This window comes from Pseudophryne corroboree, chromosome 1 (genome assembly GCF_028390025.1).
Source record: "Pseudophryne corroboree isolate aPseCor3 chromosome 1, aPseCor3.hap2, whole genome shotgun sequence".
Classification (NCBI taxonomy): domain Eukaryota; kingdom Metazoa; phylum Chordata; class Amphibia; order Anura; family Myobatrachidae; genus Pseudophryne; species Pseudophryne corroboree.
This window is the reverse complement of record NC_086444.1, coordinates 66,219,303-66,237,880: the sequence shown is the minus strand read 5'-3', so window position 1 is coordinate 66,237,880 and position 18,578 is coordinate 66,219,303. Positions and strand designations below refer to the sequence as shown.

Below are 18,578 nucleotides of genomic sequence, written 5' to 3'. Positions count from 1 at the left end.
CCCGAGCAACCGCCAAGAAGACTGTATCCAACAGCCCAGCATATGCTGGGATCCTGGCTATTTAGTACGGGAGCATCGTACAGAATAAAGAAGAAAAAACCCTTCGTCGAATAGCCTAAGACCTCTGTAGAGAAAGTCAGCGAGCCCTGACAACAGTCAAAGAGGACTGAAAAACACTAGTGTCAGATTTATATGAAAAACGGACATGCCCTTTGGGAGAAAGGACCGCTGAGGCCGAAGCTCAGCCGGGGGAGTTGCTAATAGAGTACTCCCTGAAAGAGAGCCCGAACTTACGGGCGCCAGGCTAATTTCTTTTGGAAGAAAACCGAAAAAGGCAGGGACCGAAAATTCAGGTCAATGTGGTTTGAAGCGCAGCGGAGCAAAACCTCCCAGAGAAACCAAAGATTACGGCTGAATGGTAACTGAAAGAAGGGGAAAACCCCCTTTTATCCTTATTATGTCCCATACAGCTTTCCAAAAGTGGCAAAAGCGAGAAGAGGTAACAGACTTCTGAAATCGGGGACTAGTAGGCCTAACCGAACTAGGGAACTCCTCCCTTCTGAGGGCTCGTGAACAGTCACACGGTTAAATGAAACCAGTGTAAGATTGAACAAAGAAAAGGACCCTGTTGAAGTAGACAGTCCAGTCGAGGTAGGAGCCAAGGCTCCTCTACCGACAACAGTTGTAGCCGTATCTTCAAGTCATGGGTGGCCCAACCAGAGCCACCGAGAGGACTAGCACGCATATTCTCCTCCTGTGTTACCGAAAGTGAGGTAGAAATAGAAAAGGAGGCAGGATAGAATAACCAGAAACTCCCAGGAGCCCTGAGGGCATCCTCGGCTACTGCCACCAGAGCTCACGTCGGTGAGTAGTAAAGGGTTTAAGAGTCAGTCAGAACGCCCTGAGGTCGATTCGAAATCTCCGCACACAGCAGACCAGCTGACAAAACTCCGGGGAATGTTCCCTCACCCAGGAGTCTGACCTGGTGGCCTGATCTGGAAAGAAGATTGTTGTCCCCCGCTCAGAGGGGAATGTAGGCGACCACTCATTGCGTCGCAGCTTGACTGAAGAAATAGAGTACCTGGTACCGAGGAAGGAAAAATCCTCCGACGGACCCTGTTGAGAAAACGTTTATGAGGAGCATAAATCGGATCTTCAGAAGCCACGTAATGTACAGAGTGGGATAGTAGCAGTAGATTGTCCCATTAGGGAACCAACGTCAACCCCTTGAAAAATAGTTATTCTGTGATCTTCCTGAACCCTGTGGGAGCGGAAGAGAGACCGAAAGAAAAGGACTTACAGTGAAAATGAGAATCCTGTAATGCGACTGAGTAAAGCCCGATGAGGAAACCCAACGGAAATCAGCAAACAGGCATCCCTGAAGACAAGGGACGCGTAAAACTCCCTTTCTTGTTCAACTAGCAATCACAGACTGAAAGGATTCTATGGCCAGAATAGGCCTGGCCGAGCCAACTGGCTTCGGAACGTGAAAAGAAAACAAAGGCCTGAGAACTGTCCCGATTCAAATGATATGTAAAAAACAGGGATCAACACCCTTTGCGGTTAGAAGCATATGGAGCGCCGCCTGCATTATGACTCTCTTGTCATCGTAAATCGGTCGACCCCTGCCGAGGGACTCCCGAGACGGTTGTACTCCCAAATCTAGTCTGTAACCGCCCAAGCCTTCTTCCACCGACCTGCGCCTACCCTGGGACCCTCCAGGTGGTAGGAAAGTCTGACCTTTAGTGTGTGTATAGGATGATGTAAAATCAGACTGGACCGAGGATGCTGAACCTCTGCTTCAGCTTTTTTTTTTTTTTTTTCTCCTGAGATCCCCTGGCGACAGAGATATCGCCCGTGTGGAATCGGAAGCCTGAAAGGGCACGGTAAAAATCTAAAGGAAAGACCGGTAAAGGTCTGTCTTGGAGCTGGGGCAGAAGTAGGAGAAAGCAAAGTGGACTTACCTCCAATGGTTCAAGAAATCCTGCAGAAAGTTCCTTCCCCTGAACCATCTGCCCCGTAGGATTTCATGTTCACCTGTCACTGTCGCAGCCCCAGAGGTCGTCGGGTTAAGACAGCCCAAAGCGAAAATGCAGGTTCCGAGACTGCAGACGTGGAGACCTCCAAAGAACATAAAGCAGAATCGTGATTCTGACCCGTACCAAAGTATCAATTGATCCGGATGCGAAACATCCTGTAACCTAGAGGACAATTGTTCCACAACCTACCTGCTCCGCACAAGGTAGAACCCTGCTGCCGTATATGTCTTCGATGGATCCCTGAGCAAGGTTGCCTCAGGAAAACGGCAGCTTGTTGGACCGGCGATACATCGAGGGGTATACCCTGGAGAGGTTCTGATACCCTTTCCTGCCGTCTGCGGGGAAAGGATAGGAAAACAAACATTGTTTGATACCTGAAATTGTGTATTCGGGTGTCTGCCGGCCGTCTACCGGAGCCTGCCCAGCTCATCCGAAACTGGACCAGTCGCTGTCATTTCGTCATCGGCGTCGAACCCTGATGGACTTGACGTGTCCGCCTCCTTTACCTGCAGTCTCAGACGAACTGCTGTATAATGCACCTGGATATTCTGAGACACAGGTTCAGACTCCACAGAAAACAGACATCATCAGTATTGTAACATGGAAGGTTAGCATGGTTCCTTTAGAAACCTGGAGCGGTGAAATGACGTACAAGGTCTCTGGTTACCAGTGACATTACCTGTATAATCTGAGCTGTTCAAACAGGAGTGTCCTGCAGGTGCGTGGAGGGCTCTGCAGATGGCTCCACCGCATACTTCACACCTAAGAGGGAATTCTTTGACTATCCCAGGTGAAACAAACGAAAGGAGAAAAGGTGGGTTAAATAAACACAGCCCTATGTAAGGTCTGCACTATAATGTGTAGTGACCGACACGATTCAAATAAACTTTCTGGAGCAGCGGAGACCTGAACCAGTAACGCTGCGCTGTGGGACAGGAGTCTTAGCCCTAGGCTATAGGAGCTCTCCTTAAAGTTTTGTTTGGATTCAAACCCCTGTTCAGATACCCGCTACTAGCGTCCTGAGCCACAGCGCTATTTGTCTGATGCTTTACACACATTCCCCAATTACAAATAGCATTAGTACCAAGTGACACCAAGGAATAATAAAGGGAAGGCAACACCCCTCCCTGTATGTAGTGTACAGCTAATTAAGGTGCACCAGATGTTTCTCGGAGGTTCCGCTGGCTTTTCAAAATGGTGACCAGCCTGTGAGAAAAGATGGGTGAAAATGTTATGTGGCAAGGTGGGGTATTCTGTTTCTAGAAAACATTGCGGAAGTGTTTGTTTTATCCCCTATATATGGTATTGTATGGATATATCTATATACATACCCACACACTTAAATATATATATACAAACATATCTATATATATCTATATACACACACCACAGTGAACCCATGCACCTAATAGGGCAGATAAATACTGTGCACCTAATAGGGTAGATAATTACTGTGCACCTAATAGGGTAGATAAATACTGTGTATTTGTAGGGTAAAGAAATACTGCACAGTAGATTTTTAATTATCAATGAGCTGAGTCCCAGCTCCTGTAATAGAGCAGATTCCCTGATCTAAATGTCTGAAATGGGGCAGAGGACTCCCCTGCAGGAGGAATGTAGCCAAAGCAAGATGTAACAATATTTCTGCAGCACACTGCACAGAAAAGCTACAAACTCCAGAGACAGGTGTGTTGCCTAGAGACAATGAGAGCTGGGAGCCTCCACCGGGGGGAATAAGCTTCACCCCCCTTCCCCCCTCATACCTTATACATACCTGCACAGCCAGGAGAGGAAAGGAGCTTTCAGTGGCCCGGGGAGCGGGGGACTGTGGAGCGGCGTCTCGTCATGCTGCAGCGGCTGGGGAGCGGAGAAAGCCCGCCGTACAGAGCGGGAGTTAGCTCCGCCCCCTCCGCTTCGGCGCCAAATTCAAATCCGCTGTATAGTAAGCGGAAAGCGCCCATGCATCCCCCGGCCGCCTGTATGCTGCGGCCGGGGAGCGATGTGCGGCCGGGGAGCGGAAAGCCTGAGCCCGCCGAACGGAGCGGGAGTTAGCTCCGCCCCCCTGCTCCGGTCTCTTTCAAATTAAAACCGCACTATCATCCGGCTGCCTGTAAGTGTGTATGCTGCGGCCGGGGAGAGTGTGTCCTTTGCTGGAATCGAACCCTAGCTCGTGGGCATCGTAACCATAGGTGTTACCACTCTGCCATGAGAGCTATGCTAATTATTACACAGATATATGATATATGTAAATGTATCACCCGGCTGCCTGTATGCTGCAGCCGGGGAGTGAAGAGCGCTGAGCCCGCTTACAGAGCGGGCTGAAGCTCCGCCCCCCACATAATGGCGCCAATTTCAAATTAGTAAGCCTTTTATGCACTCCAGCCTGTCTGACTGGAGAGTATAGGGGAGCCTGTCCATCCATGTATTAAAACACTGAAACTGAAAAATGTAAAAACATACATCAGTCTGGAGGGGGAGGGGGGGAGATTGTACTCACCGCTTCCTTCCGTCAGGCGTTTCGACCCAGCGGCCCCGACACGCGCCGCACGCAGCGGTGTCCGGCCATTTTTGATACTCACCGCTGCCATGCTGCCGGAATCTTCTGCTGGATGGAGTGGCCCCGACACGCGCCGCACGCAGCGGTGTCCGGCCAACTCAGGAGAGCTCAGTGTCTCCCTCAGCCGGGGCCCATCCCGAGCCGCACGCAGCTGCGATGGGACCCCGCCGGCAGCTCCCGCGGTGCAGACTGGCAGTGGCAGAGCTGCCAGTCTGTGAGTGTGTGAAAGAAAAATAAAATAATAAAGAAAAAATTCTTCAGCTAAACCCAAGTGAACCAGCTACCTCGGGCACTAAACTAAGACTGGCTTGGAGGGGAGATAGTAGGGGAGGAGCTAGCCACAGTGTGAGAATTTTAAAGTGCCAGCTCCCAATTACTGCCTACTATTTCCCCATTGTAACTACGCTCCAATGGCCCCTAGTGGATGAAGGAGAAATATATATATATATACATGTGTATATATATGTGTACTGTGTGTGTGTGTGTGTGTGTGTGTGTGTGTGTGTGTGTGTACATATATATATATATATATATATATATGCATGTTTAATATGCTATGTATATGTGTATATGTATGTGTGTGTGTATGTGTATATATATATATATATATATATATATATATACACACACACACACAGACACACTAATTTTACGGACCCAGCATATACTGGGTCACCTCAGTCCCCACCCCCGTGATTGGCCACCCCCGTGATTGGCTCCGCCCAGTTCTGGAAACCCCCCCCCATGCAAATCCTGCGTTTGCCACTGCTGCCTCTTCCGCACTTTGCTTCATTATCTCCTGCACTGTGTGAGCCTTCCCTCCTCCCTGTTATGCTGACAGAGTGCAGCTGAGCACTCCCCGGCAGCTCTGGATTCAGCTGTAGGGAGCTGGCTGCTGTGTATTTCATTTGTAAGCCGATCGCTACATAAACTGGACTGCAGGAATATTACGTCTGAATCCAGAACATTGCAAGGTCAGGAGTGGTTTTCATTATTAACCCATAATGCATTTACTTGCAGCAGTGTCTGTGTACTGGGACTGTGTAGAAGTCTGTGGTTGGTAAAATAAAGCTCTGTAATATCAGGTCAGACTGAAAAAGAACCTATTATTGTCCTATATGTATATAGCCACAATATATATTACAGTACTGCAGAGCAGAGCCAAAGGAACATATTGGGGGGGGGAATTTAATTGTTTTTCCCCACGGCTGCCACTAGATGGTGACCGATGGAGCAATCCAATTGTTGCTCCGTTCAGGCGGAGGCGGATTTAGGGGGTAATTCAGAGTTGATCGCAGCAGCAAATTTGTTACCAGTTGGGCAGGACCATGTGCACTGCAGGGGGGGCAGATATAACATGTGCAGAGAGAGTTAGATTTGGGTGGGTTATATTGTTTCTGTGCAGGGTAAATACTGGCTGCTTTATTTTTACACTGCCATTTAGATTTCAGTTTGAACACACCCCACCTAAATCTAACTCTCTCTGCACATGTTAAATCTGCCCCCCCCCCCCTGCAGTGCACATGGGGGGTCATTCCGACCCGATCGCTCACTGCAGTTTGTCGCAGCGCAGCAATCGGGTCGGAACTGCGCCAGCGCCGCAGTGCACCGCTGCATGGCAGCCGTCGTTGTCTAGCTGGGCAGGAGGGGGATGGACGGCGGCGTTAAGCCGCTGTTTAGGGGGCGCGGTCCGGCCAACGCAGGCGTGGCCGGACCGTTGGGGGGGGGGGGGGCGGTCTGCAGCGGCTGCGTGACGTCACACGCAGCCGCTGCGGGCCGGGGAGCGACGAGTAGCTCCCGGCCAGCACGTTAAAGCTGCGCTGGTCGGGAGCTACTCTGGAAGTGCAAAGGCATCACCGCTGTGCGATGCCTTTGCACTTCTGCGGGGGGGGGGGCGGCACTGACATGCGGGGCGGACTAGCCCTGTGCTGGGCGTCCCCCCATATGTCAATGTGAATGATCGTAGCTGTGCTAAATTTAGCACAGCTACGATCAACTCGGAATGACCCCCTAGGTTTAGGCCAACTGCTAACAAATTTGTTGCTGCGATCAACTCTGAATTAGGCCCTTAGACCTCATGGGGCCCTAAGCAAGACACAGGTCTGGGGTCCCCCTTGCTTAATCAATCCATGACACTATATTTTGGAAAGAAAGCGTAATATACAGAATAGATGGGTAGTAGCTAAATAATGGTACTCGTACACTGGCCGTACACTGGCATGTCACATAGGCCTCTGATGACATTTTCAGCACGCATTGTACATAAAGGCGAGTCACATGACAGAGGCATATACAGCTTAGTGGCTTGTGTACTTAGTGGCCAGTGACTTGCAGTCTGGTTTAGCTACCAAATAATATAGCAGAGAGGCTAACAATGGTAATAGACATTGCACTTATATAGAATGTGGACTGACAGGGAGAGCAATATACCGAAACATGAGGGTGAGTGACATTCCACCGCACAATTACATATTTAAAAAGTATTCCCTATGGCAACTCCATGTGGCCGCCTCCCACTATATGGGTGCTATGAGGGGTTATGGAAGGATGGGTAAGTGCGCTAGGGAGATGCTTACTGTGATATAAGGGGTTATATGGGGTGAGTCAGTGTACCATGTGGTGTTATACAGGAATGGGTCAGTGTGCTGTAAGGGGATATAGGGGCATGGGTCAGTGTGCTGTAGTGCAGTGTTTCCCAACCACGGTCCTCAAAGCACACTAACAGTCCTGGTTTTAGTGATATCCAGGCTTGAACACAGGTGACTTAATTAATTAGTACCTCAGTTATTTTGATTTAACCATCTGTGCTGAAGCCTGGATATCACTAAAACCTGCACTGTTGGTGTGCCTTGAGGACCGCGGTTGGGAATGCCTGCTGTAGTGGATAATTGTTTAATAGATCTGCACCATTACATTCTATATTCTAGTGCACAGGTTCTCAAACTCGGTCCTCAGGACCCCACACAGTGCATGTTTTGCAGGTCTCCTCACAGAATCGCAAGTGAAATAATAAGAATTTACTCACCGGTAATTCTATTTCTCGTAGTCCGTAGTGGATGCTGGGAACTCCGTAAGGACCATGGGGAATAGCGGGCTCCGAAGGAGGCTGGGCACTCTAGAAAGATCTTAGACTACCTGGTGTGCACTGGCTCCTCCCACTATGACCCTCCTCCAAGCCTCAGTTAGGTACTGTGCCCGGACGAGCGTACACAATAAGGAAGGATTTTGAATCCCGGGTAAGACTCATACCAGCCACACCAATCACACCGTACAACTCGTGATATGAAACACAGTTAACAGTATGAAACAATAGAGCCTCTCAACAGATGGCTCAACAATAACCCGATTTAGTTAACAATAACTATGTACAAGTATTGCAGATAAACCGCACTTGGGATGGGCGCCCAGCATCCACTACGGACTACGAGAAATAGAATTACCGGTGAGTAAATTCTTATTTTCTCTAACGTCCTAGTGGATGCTGGGAACTCCGTAAGGACCATGGGGATTATACCAAAGCTCCCAAACGGGCGGGAGAGTGCGGATGACTCTGCAGCACTGAATGAGAGAACTCCAGGTCCTCCTCAGCCAGGGTATCAAATTTGTAGAATTTTGCAAACGTGTTTGCCCCTGACCAAGTAGCTGCTCGGCAAAGTTGTAAAGCCGAGACCTCTCGGGCAGCCGCCCAAGATGAGCCCACCTTCCTTGTGGAATGGGCATTGACAGATTTTGGCTGTGGCAGGCCTGCCACAGTATGTGCAAGCTGAATTGTACTACAAATCCAACGAGCAATAGTCTGCTTAGAAGCAGGAGCACCCAGCTTGTTAGGTGCATATAGGATAAACAGCGAGTCAGATTTTCTGACTCTAGCCGTTCTGGAAACATATATTTTCAGTGCCCTGACAACGTCTAGCAACTTGGAGTCCTCCAAGTCCCTAGTAGCCTAGGCACCACAATAGGCTGGTTCAGGTGAAACGCTGACACCACCTTTGGGAGAAACTGGGGACGAGTCCTCAATTCTGCCCTATCCATATGGAAAATCAAATAAGGGCTTTTACAAGACAAAGCCGCCAACTTTGATACTCGCCTGGCAGAAGCCAAGGCCAATAACATAACCACCTTCCACGTGAGATATTTCAGATCCACGGTTTTTAGTGGTTCAAACCAATGTGATTTTAAGAAACTCAACACCACGTTGAGATCCCAAGGTGCCACAGGAGGCACAAACGGGGGCTGACTCTGCAGCACTCCTTTTATAAATGTCTGAACTTCAGGTACTGAAGCTAGTTCTTTTTGAAAGAAAATCGACAGAGCCGAGATCTGTACCTTAATGGAACCCAATTTAAGGCCCATAGTCACTCCTGCTTGCAGGAAATGCAGAAATCGACCTAGTTGAAATTCCTCTGTTGGGGCCCTTTCGGCCTCACACCATGCAACATATTTTCGCCATATGCGGTGATAATGAGTTGCTGTAACCTCTTTCCTGGCTTTAGTAAGCGTAGGAATGACTTCTTTCGGACTGCCCTTTTCCTTCAGGATCCGGCGTTCAACCGCCATGCCGACAAACGCAGCCGCGGTAAGTCTTGGAACAGACAGGGCCCCTGCTGCCGCAGGTCCTGTCTGAGTGGCAGAGGCCATGGGTCCTCTAATATAAATTCTTGAAGTTCTGGGTACCAAGCTCTTCTTGGCCATCCACGAGTATCGTTCTTACTCCTCGCCTTCTTATTATTCTCAGTACCTTTGGTATGAGAGGCAGAGGGGAGAACACATAAACCGACTGGTACACCCACGGTGTTACCAGAGCGTCCATAGCTATCGCCTGAGGGTCCCTTGACCCGGTGCAATATCTTTTATAGCTTTTTGTTGAGGCGGGACGCCATCATGTCCACCTGTGGCCTTTCCCAATGGTGTACAATCCTATTGGAAGACTTCTGGAGGAAGTCCCCATTCTCCCGGGTGGAGGTCGTGTCTGTTGAGAAGATCTGCTTCCCAGTTGTCCACTCCGGGAATGAACACTGCTGACAGTGCTAACACATGATTTTCCGCCTATCGGAGAATCCTTGTGGCTTCTGCCATCGCCATCCTGCTTCTTGTGCCGCCCTGTTGGTTTACATGGGCGACTGCCGTGATGTTGTCTGATTGGATCAGTACCGGCTGGTTTTGAAGCAGAGGCCTTGCCGGCCTCAGGGCATTGTAAATGTCCCTCAGGTCCAGAATATTTATGTGTAGGGAAATAACCTGACTTGACCAAAGTCCCTGGAAATTTCTTCCCTGTGTGACTGCCTCCCAGCCTCAAAGGCTGGAATCCATGGTCACTAGGACCTAGTCCTGTATGCCGAACCTGCGGCCCTCTTGAAGATGGGCACTCTGCAGCCACCACAGTAGAGATACCCTGGTCCTTGGAGACAGGGTTATCAGCCTATGCATCGGAAGATGCGATCCGGACCACTTGTCCAACAGGTCCCTCTGAAAAGTTCTTGTATGGAACCTGCCTAATGGGATTGCTTCGTAGGAAGCTACCATTTTTCCCAGGACTCGCGTGCAATGATGCACCGCTACCTATTTTGGCTTCAGGAGGTCTCTGACTAGAGATGACAACTCCTTGGCTTTCTCCTCCGGGAGAAACACTATTTCTGGTTTATGTCCAGAACCATCCCCAGGAACAGTAGACGTGTCATAGGAACCAGCTGTGACTTTGGACTGTTTAGAATCCAACCATGCTGTTGTAGCACTTTCCAAAATAGTGCTACCCCGACTACCAACTGCTCCTTGGACCTCGCCCCTATAACGAGATTGTCCAAGTACGGGATAATTACAACTCCCTTTTTTTGAAGGAGTATCAACATTTCGGCCATTACCTTGATAAAACACCCTCGGTGCCATGTACAGTCCAAACGGCAGTGTCTGGACTTGGTAATGGTAATCCTGTACCACAAATCTGAGGTACTCCTGGCGAGGATGGTAAATGGGGACATGCAGGTAAGCATCCTTGATGTCCCAGGATACCATGTAATCCCCCTCGTCCAGGCTTGGAATAACCGCCCTGAGCGATTCCATCTTGAACTTGAATTTTTGTGTTCAAGGATTTTAAATATAAAATGGGTCACACCGAACCATGCGGTTTCGGTACCCCAACCCGTGTGGAATAGTAACCCCGTCCTTGTTGAAGTAGGGGCACCTTGAGTATTACCTGCTGGGAATACCGCTTATTAATTGCCTCTAGCACAGCCTCCCTGCCTGAGGGAGTTGTCAGCAAGGCATATTTTAGGAAACGGCTGGGGGGAGACATCTCGAATTCCAGCTTGTACCCCTGAAATACTACTTGAAAGAAACAGGGATCCACCTGTGAGCGAGCCCACTAATTGCTGAAATTTTTGAGACGGCCCCCCACCGTACCTGGCTACACCTGTGGAGCACCCGCGTCATGGTGTGGCCTCACAGGAGGCGGGGGAAGAATCTTGATTCTGGGAGCAGGATGACTGGTGCAGCTTTTTTCCCTCTACCCTTGTCTCTGTACAGAAAGGAAGCGCCATTTGACCCGCTTGCTTTTCTGAAGCCGAAAGGACTGTACCTTTGTCTGTGAGGAAACCTGAGGTAAAATTATTTCTTCCCAGCAGTTGCTGTGGATACGAGGTCCCAGAGACCATCCCCAAATAATTCCTCACCCTTATAAGGCTCTCTATGCGCTTTTTAAGTCAGCATCACCTGTCCAGTGACAGGTCTCTAATACCCTCCTGACAGAATGGACATTACATTTATTTTGGATGCCAGTCGGCAAAATATCCCTCTGTGCATCCCCCATATATAAGACGACGTCTTTAATATGTTTTTATGTTTGCCAACTAGTATCCCTGTTTGACAGGGTCACCGACCACGCTGCAGCAGCACTATCTGCAGGTCTCAGTTTAGTACCTGAGTGTGTAAATACAGACTTCAGGATAGCCTCCTGTTTTTTATCAACAGGTACCTATTAAAGTGGCCGTATCCTAAGACGGCAGTGCCACCTTTTTTGACAAACGTGTGAGCGCCTTATCCACCCTAGGGGATATCTCCCAGCGTAACTTATCCACCTGGCGGGAAAGGGTACGCCATCAGTAACTTTTTATAAATTACCAGTTTCTTAACGGGGGAACCCACGCTTTCACACACTTCATTTATTCATCTGATGGGGGAACAAAACACTGCCTGTTTTTTCTCCCCAAACCTAAAACCCATTTTTAGAGGTGCTTGGGTTAAAGTCAGAAATGTATAACACATTTTTTATTGCCGGGATCACGTCACGGATGTTCCTAGTGGATTGTGTATATGTCTCCACCTTGTCGACACTGGAGTCAGACTCCGTGTCGACATCTGTGTCTGCCATCTGAGAGAGCGGGCGTTTTTGAGCCCCTGATGGCCTTTGAGACGCCTGGGCAGGCGCGGGCTGCGAAGCCGGCTGTCCCACAGCTGTTACGTCATCCACCCTTTTATGTAAGGAGTTGACACTGTCGGTTAATACCTTTCACCTATCCATCCACTCTGGTGTCGGCCCCACAGGGGGCGACATCACATATATCGGCCTCTGTTCTGTCACCATATAAGCCTCCTCATTCAACATGTCGACACAGCCGTACCGACACACCGCAGACACACAGGGAATGCTCTAAACGAGGACAGGACCCACAAAAGCCCTTTGGGGGGACAGAGTAAGAGTATGCCAGCACACACCAGAGCGCTATATATATACAGGGACTAACTGAGTTATGTCCCTAATAGCTTTTATATAATATACTGTATACAGTGCCAATTTTAATGCCCCCCCTCTCTTTTCCCTCTTACTGTACTGTAGAATTGCAGGGAAGAGCCAGGGAGCTTCCCTCCAGCCGAGCTGTGAGGGAAAAATGGCGCCAGTGTGCTGAGGAGATAGGCTCCGCCCCTTTTTCGCGGCCTATTCTCCCGTTTTTTATGGAATTCTGGCAGGGGTATTTACCTCATATATAGCCCCTGGGGCCATATATTGAGGTATTTTAGCCAGCCAAGGTGTTTTTATTGCTGCCTCAGGGCGCCCCCCCCAGCGCCCTGCACCCTCAGTGACCGGAGTGTGAAGTGTGTGAGAGGAGCAATGGCGCACAGCTGCAGTGCTGTGCGCTACCTTGGTGAAGACAGAGTCTTCATGCCGCCGATTTTCCGGAACATCTTCTTGCTTCTGGCTCTGTAAGGGGGACGGCGGCGCGGCTCCGGGACCGAACATCAAGGCTGGGCCTGCGGTCGATCCCTCTGGAGCTAATGGTGTCCAGTAGCCTAAGAAGCCCAATCCGGCTGCAAGCAGGCGAGTTCGCTTCTTCTCCCCTTAGTCCCTCGCTGCAGTGAGCCTGTTGCCAGCAGGTCTCACTGAAAATAACAAATTCTAAGACTATAACTTTCTAAGAGCTCAGGAGAGCCCCTAGTGTGCATCCAACCTCGGCCGGGCACGAAATCTAACTGAGGCTTGGAGGAGGGTCATAGTGGGAGGAGCCAGTGCACAGCAGGTAGTCTAAGATCTTTCTAGAGTGCCCAGCCTCCTTCGGAGCCCGCTATTCCCCATGGTCCTTACGGAGTTCCCAGCATCCACTAGGACGTTAGAGAAAATTAGCTCCACCTGTGGACCTTTTAAAATGTGTCTGTGAGTAATTAATACACCTGTGCACCTGCTGGGTTAACTGCAAAACATGGACTGTGTGGGGTCCTGAGGACCGAGTTTGAGAACCTATGTTCTAGTGCACAGGTTCTCAAACTCGGTCCTCAGGACCCCACACGGTGCATGTTTTGCAGGTAACCCAGTAAGTGCACAGGTGTATTAATTACTCACTGACACATTTTAAAAGGTCCACAGGTGGATCAAATTATTTCACTTGTGATTCTGTGAGGAGACCTGCAAAACATGCACTGTGTGGGGTCCTGAGGACCGAGTTTGAGAACCTGTGTACTAGTGGCAGGTGAATGTTGGTGACTGTCCACTGCACAGGCTGCATATATCGGTAATGAGGTCAGGGCCGTCTTAACAGCAGTGTAGGACCCTGGGCAAAGCAATGGACTGGGGCCCCTACCCATCCTGCAGCGGTAGGGGTGGGGGGTGCTATCAGCGGCAGCTTTGATGTCTTGCGGGCAGTAGGGGGTGTTTTATCTTCTGCTCAGCATGTAGGACCTGGAGCAGTAATTTCTGCTAATTACTCTTTTACTGCACAGATGGTCGGAGATGGGGCGGGAGGGAGAACACTTAACTGTAGAAGGGCGTGTTGAGCTGAATGAAGGGGCCCCCGGTACATGACTTCCAGGGTGGTAGGGTGTGTTTAATATGCAGGGAGAGGTGGATAGTGGACTGGGCTTAATATTCATCATTTTCCGGTGGGAGGGCAACTTGCTTGACTGCGGTGGGAGGGCAACTTGCTTGACTGCAGATATCTCCAGTTCCTGGAAATAGAGTTCTTAGCTTTCAATGAGATAAACAACTAGAGAGTCTCGCCTTTCAGGAGGTTCTGGGGACTTGGAGATCAGAGTTCAGGAGACAGAGCAATCCACCAATGAATATATAAAACTGATTACCAGACGTGTGGAGCTGGAGCAGGGACCATCTGCTTGAAGGCTTATATCTCTGGTTCTGGGTATAGTATAGAGAAGCTGCCAGTGTCCACCGAAAGGGGAGAGTCCCAACTTTTGGAGTATATCCTCAGAAAAACTCTAAGTCAGACAGAACCCAAGATATCTGGCTGGGAAGAGCAATTGACAGGCTCGGATGGGGACCACTGCTTAGAAGTCAGATATCTCAGGTTCCCCAGGGCCGATTTTCAAAAATCTGGTACCCCTGGAAAAAGGGGACCCTCAGCTATCAGCCCAGGGACCTTAGACTCCTGGGGCCCTTGGGCAAATGCCCATTGAACCCATATGAAAAGACGGCCCTGAATGAGGTACATTACAGGCCCCTGGCACAGGCTGCTTATGATATAGGCAGTGAGGTGCGCACAGGCTGCATAGCGGGGATCGGTATGAAATACCTCTAATCAAAATCCCGACAGCAATTGACCGACGGTCAAAATCCCGACATGGACAAAATACCGACATTTAAAATACCGACAAGGTCAAAATACTGACATGTAAAATGTCGACAGGTCAAAATGCAGACATGAGTTTTTCATTGTTTTTTGGTGTGTATGTTGACATAGGTCGACATGGACACCATATAAGTGTACCGCGCCCCCTCGCATGGCTCGCTGCGCTTGCCATGCTTCGGGCATGGTGCCTCGATATTCCCCCTCCAGGTCCACTGGGATAGTAAAGTATGAACAAGTCGGTTTCAATGAAAAAATCATGAAAAACTCATGTCAGCATTTTGACCTGTCGACATTTTACATGTCGGTATTTTAAATGTCAGTATTTCAAATGTCAGTATTTTGACCATGTCGGTATTTTGACATTGTCGGGATTTTGACCTTCGGTCAATTGCTGCCGGTATTTTGACCGTCGGGATTTTGATTGTCAGTAAATTGACTGCATCCCGCATAGCACATATGATATGGGTAGTGTGGTACATACAGGCCCCTGGCACAAGTGTTACCTACAGGCACCTGGCACAGGCTACATATGTGGGTATTGTGATGGATACTGTACATACAGGCCCCTGGCACAGGCTGCACGTGATCTAGGCAGTGAGATGCGCACAGGCTGCATAGCGCATATGATATGGGTAGTGTGGTACATACAGGCCCCTGGCACAGGTATTACCTGCAGGCCCCTGGCACAGGCTACATATGTGGGTATTGTGATGGACAGGGGCGGAACTGTGGGAGGCAGTGGAGTCGGCTGCCGCCGGGCTCCTGCCCAGCAGGGGGCACATCTCCCTCCACTGTCTCCCGCTGCCTGATGATCGCCACTGCTCAGCGGCGGAACTTGCGCCTGTGCAAGCAGTGCAATGCACCAAGGCTCAGCGCTAAGAAGGGGCCCACAGCCGGCAGCAGTGTAATGAGTCACACTGACTCATTACACGCTGCGCTGCAGGCCTTAACATAGGAGGAAGCCGGCGGACGTGAGCGCACAGTGCCAGCAAGTGAGAAGGGTGCGCTCATCACCCTTCATCTCAGCACCGCGCTGCTGCATCTTCCTCCAGACTCCTGGTCTCTGCCACCGCTGCATGCTGGGAGAAGGGGGAGGGAGGAGGGACAGTCACGGCAGCAGTGTGTGTGGAGAGTGAGGACTGGGAGACGGTTCCGGTATGAATGGTCGACCATGTTATGGTCGACAGTCATTAGGTCGACCACTATTGGTCGACATTGACATGGTCGACATGGACACATGGTCGACACATGAAAATGGTCGACACATGAAAGGTCGACATATGAAAAGGTTGACATGCGTTTTTTTACTTTTTTTGGTGTCGTTTTTTGCGTAAAGTGACTGGGAACCCCAATTAGTGCACCGCGTCCCCTCGCATGGCTCGCTTCGCTCGCCATGCTTCGGGCATGGTGCCTTCGCTCCGCTACCGCTTCGCTCGGCACACTTTACCGTTCCAATCGTAGTCCATGTGGATCGTAAAGTATGGAAAAGTTCCCCAAAAGAAAAAAAAGTTTAAAAAACTCATGTCGACCTTTTCACGTGTCGACCATTTTCACGTGTCGACCATGTGTCCATGTCGACCATGTCAATGTCGACCAATAGTGGTCGACCTAATGACTGTCGACCATAACATGGTCGACCATGTGAACGGAAACCCTGGGAGCCATCGGCTCAGCCGCAGTGAGGAGCCTTACAGGAGCCAGGAGATGCAAAGTATGTTGTACGCACATGCAAATGCTGGCTGTGTGTGTATGTATTTAGCTGTGTGTGTGTTTTGCTATGGGTGTATGTGTTTTGCTAGGGATGTATGTGTGTGGTTTTGCTATGGGGGTGTGTATGTATTTTGCTATTGGTGTATGTATACTGTATTTTTTGCTATGGGTGTGTGTTTGTGTATGTATATATGTGTTTTGCTATGTGTGTTTAGTAGTGTGTGTGAGTTTGTACGTTTTTGCTATGGATGTGTGTGTGTGTATATGTATTTTGCTGTGTGTGTGTTTACTATGTGTGTATATACAGTATACTGTATATCCATATCTACAGATGTAGCCACACTCACGACTAGTGTTCCCATGTCTATGAAGTGTGCGTGCGCTATAGAGGGAACGTCGACTGCGACTTAGCGCAGCGTTCACTGAAGCTTGTCGCAATGCGTACGCCCATACCAACGCATCACGGCAAAAATGAGGCTGGCTACATCTGTTTCCATCTAGCTCACATTCCTCGTAGTTAATGTTGGTGTGCACATCAGGTAGACACTGGTGTAACGTGTATAACAGTGGCATGCGGTGAGGTCTACAGCTGGTGAGGCACTGCAGCCATAAAGCCAATGCCCGCTACTGCCACTGCTAATGGCTGTACTTTGTCTAGGGGTCCAGTGGGCAGGGTGGGGTGGAGGTGGTAAGGTGGGGTGGAGGTAGTAAGGTGCTGGCCTGGGGGGGAATACTGTATGTTCAGGAGGACAGGGAGTAGGGTGGATTACCGGTATGTTCCAGAAGCAGGGGTGTTAGTTAGCATGGTTACTGTACTGTGAGGCATGGAGCACAAGCTCCATACACTCCGCCACTACTGGGGGCAAGGTGGGAGTAATAGTGGGAAGCAGGGGCAGGATGGGAGAAGTAGAAGTGCAGAGCAGTGTGTAGGATAGGAGTAGTAGTGGGGGAGAGCAGGCGACAGGCTGAGAGTAGTAGTGGGGGAGAGCAGGGGACAGGCTGAGAGTAGTAGTGGGGGAGAGCAGGGGATAGGCTGAGAGCAGTAGTGGGGGAGAGCAGGGGATAGGCTGAGAGTAGTAGTGGGGGAGAGCAGGGGATAGGCTGAGAGTAGTAGTGGGGGAGAGCAGGGGACAGGCTGAGAGTAGTAGTGTGGTGGAGAGCAGGGGATAGTCTGAGAGTAGTAGTGGTGGAGAGCAGGGGACAGGCTGAGAGTAGTAGTGGGGGAGAGTAGGGTGTAGGATAGGAGTAGTAGTGGGGAGCAGGGGCCAGACTAAGGGGGTCATTCCGAGTTGATCGCACGTAGCAACTTTTTGCTGCCCGTGCGATCAACCTGACGCCACCTATGGGGGAGTGTATTTTAGCATAGCAGGGCTGCGAACGCTTGTGCAGCCCTGCTATGCAAAAAAAGTTTTTGTGTGGAACTAGACCAGGGTAATAGTTACTTACCCAGTGCGATTGATCCAGTGATGCAGGTCCCGGAATTGACGTCAGACATCCGCCCTCCAAACGCCTGGACACGCCTGCTTTGGACTCACCACTACCAGAAAATGGTGATTTGCCGCCCCGGAACGACTTCCTGCTGTCAATCTTCTTGCGATTGACCCAGTAATCGCTTTCTTCATTCTTCTGGTCGTTGCCTGGCCGTCGCTGGGCAACGTGCGCATTGTGGCTGCCGCGCAGGCGCAGAACCGACCTGTTCGCACCACTGCGACAACCAGCAGCGTGTGAATGGGTCGGAATGACCCCCAAAGAGCAGTAGTGGTAAGGAGCAGGGGGTAGGATGGAAGAAGTAGTGGAAAGTTGGGGACAGGATTGGAGTAATAGTAGTGCAGAGTAGAGGAGCAGACAGGGAGTAATAGAAGCAGGATAGGAGTAGTGGTGGGAAGAAATGGGCAGGATGGCAGTGGAAGGGACACGGTGAGTATATGTTAGACAAGGATTTCACCTTCTCTTTGCAGTTCCTGGGTCCCAGCCACTCTTGAGTTGAAGTGATGGGTTCCGCACCTCATAGCTCACACCCGTTTCTTCCTTGCGCTGTCCTGGGGAGCTCGGAAACGGGGGTGGACGACGCAGCCTGCGATCGGGTTGGGAAGGGGGGGGGGGGGAGGGGAGTTCAGCACTGCATCTCTGCACTAGCTTTTCATCTACATGCCTGGCTGCAGCAGTGCCATCGGTGGGGCCGGCCAATGTCTGTAGTACAGGCAT

At 50.2% G+C, this 18,578-nt stretch overlaps 1 protein-coding gene across 2 annotated transcripts in view; it reads left to right on the top strand.

Moving 5' to 3' along the window:
• The first annotated feature begins 5,362 nt into the window (after nt 1-5,362).
• LOC135055801 (acyl-coenzyme A amino acid N-acyltransferase 2-like) overlaps nt 5,363-18,578 on the top strand; it is a 41,728-nt gene continuing 28,512 nt past the window's right edge. Inside the window, exon 1 of one of the 2 annotated variants that reach the window (XM_063960258.1) lies at nt 5,363-5,570. The gene's annotated coding sequence lies outside the window, so the exon portion shown is untranslated. Of the gene's footprint in view, nt 5,571-13,528; nt 13,551-18,578 lie in introns of those variants that run through there. The other variant, XM_063960266.1, reaches the window with a different exon arrangement.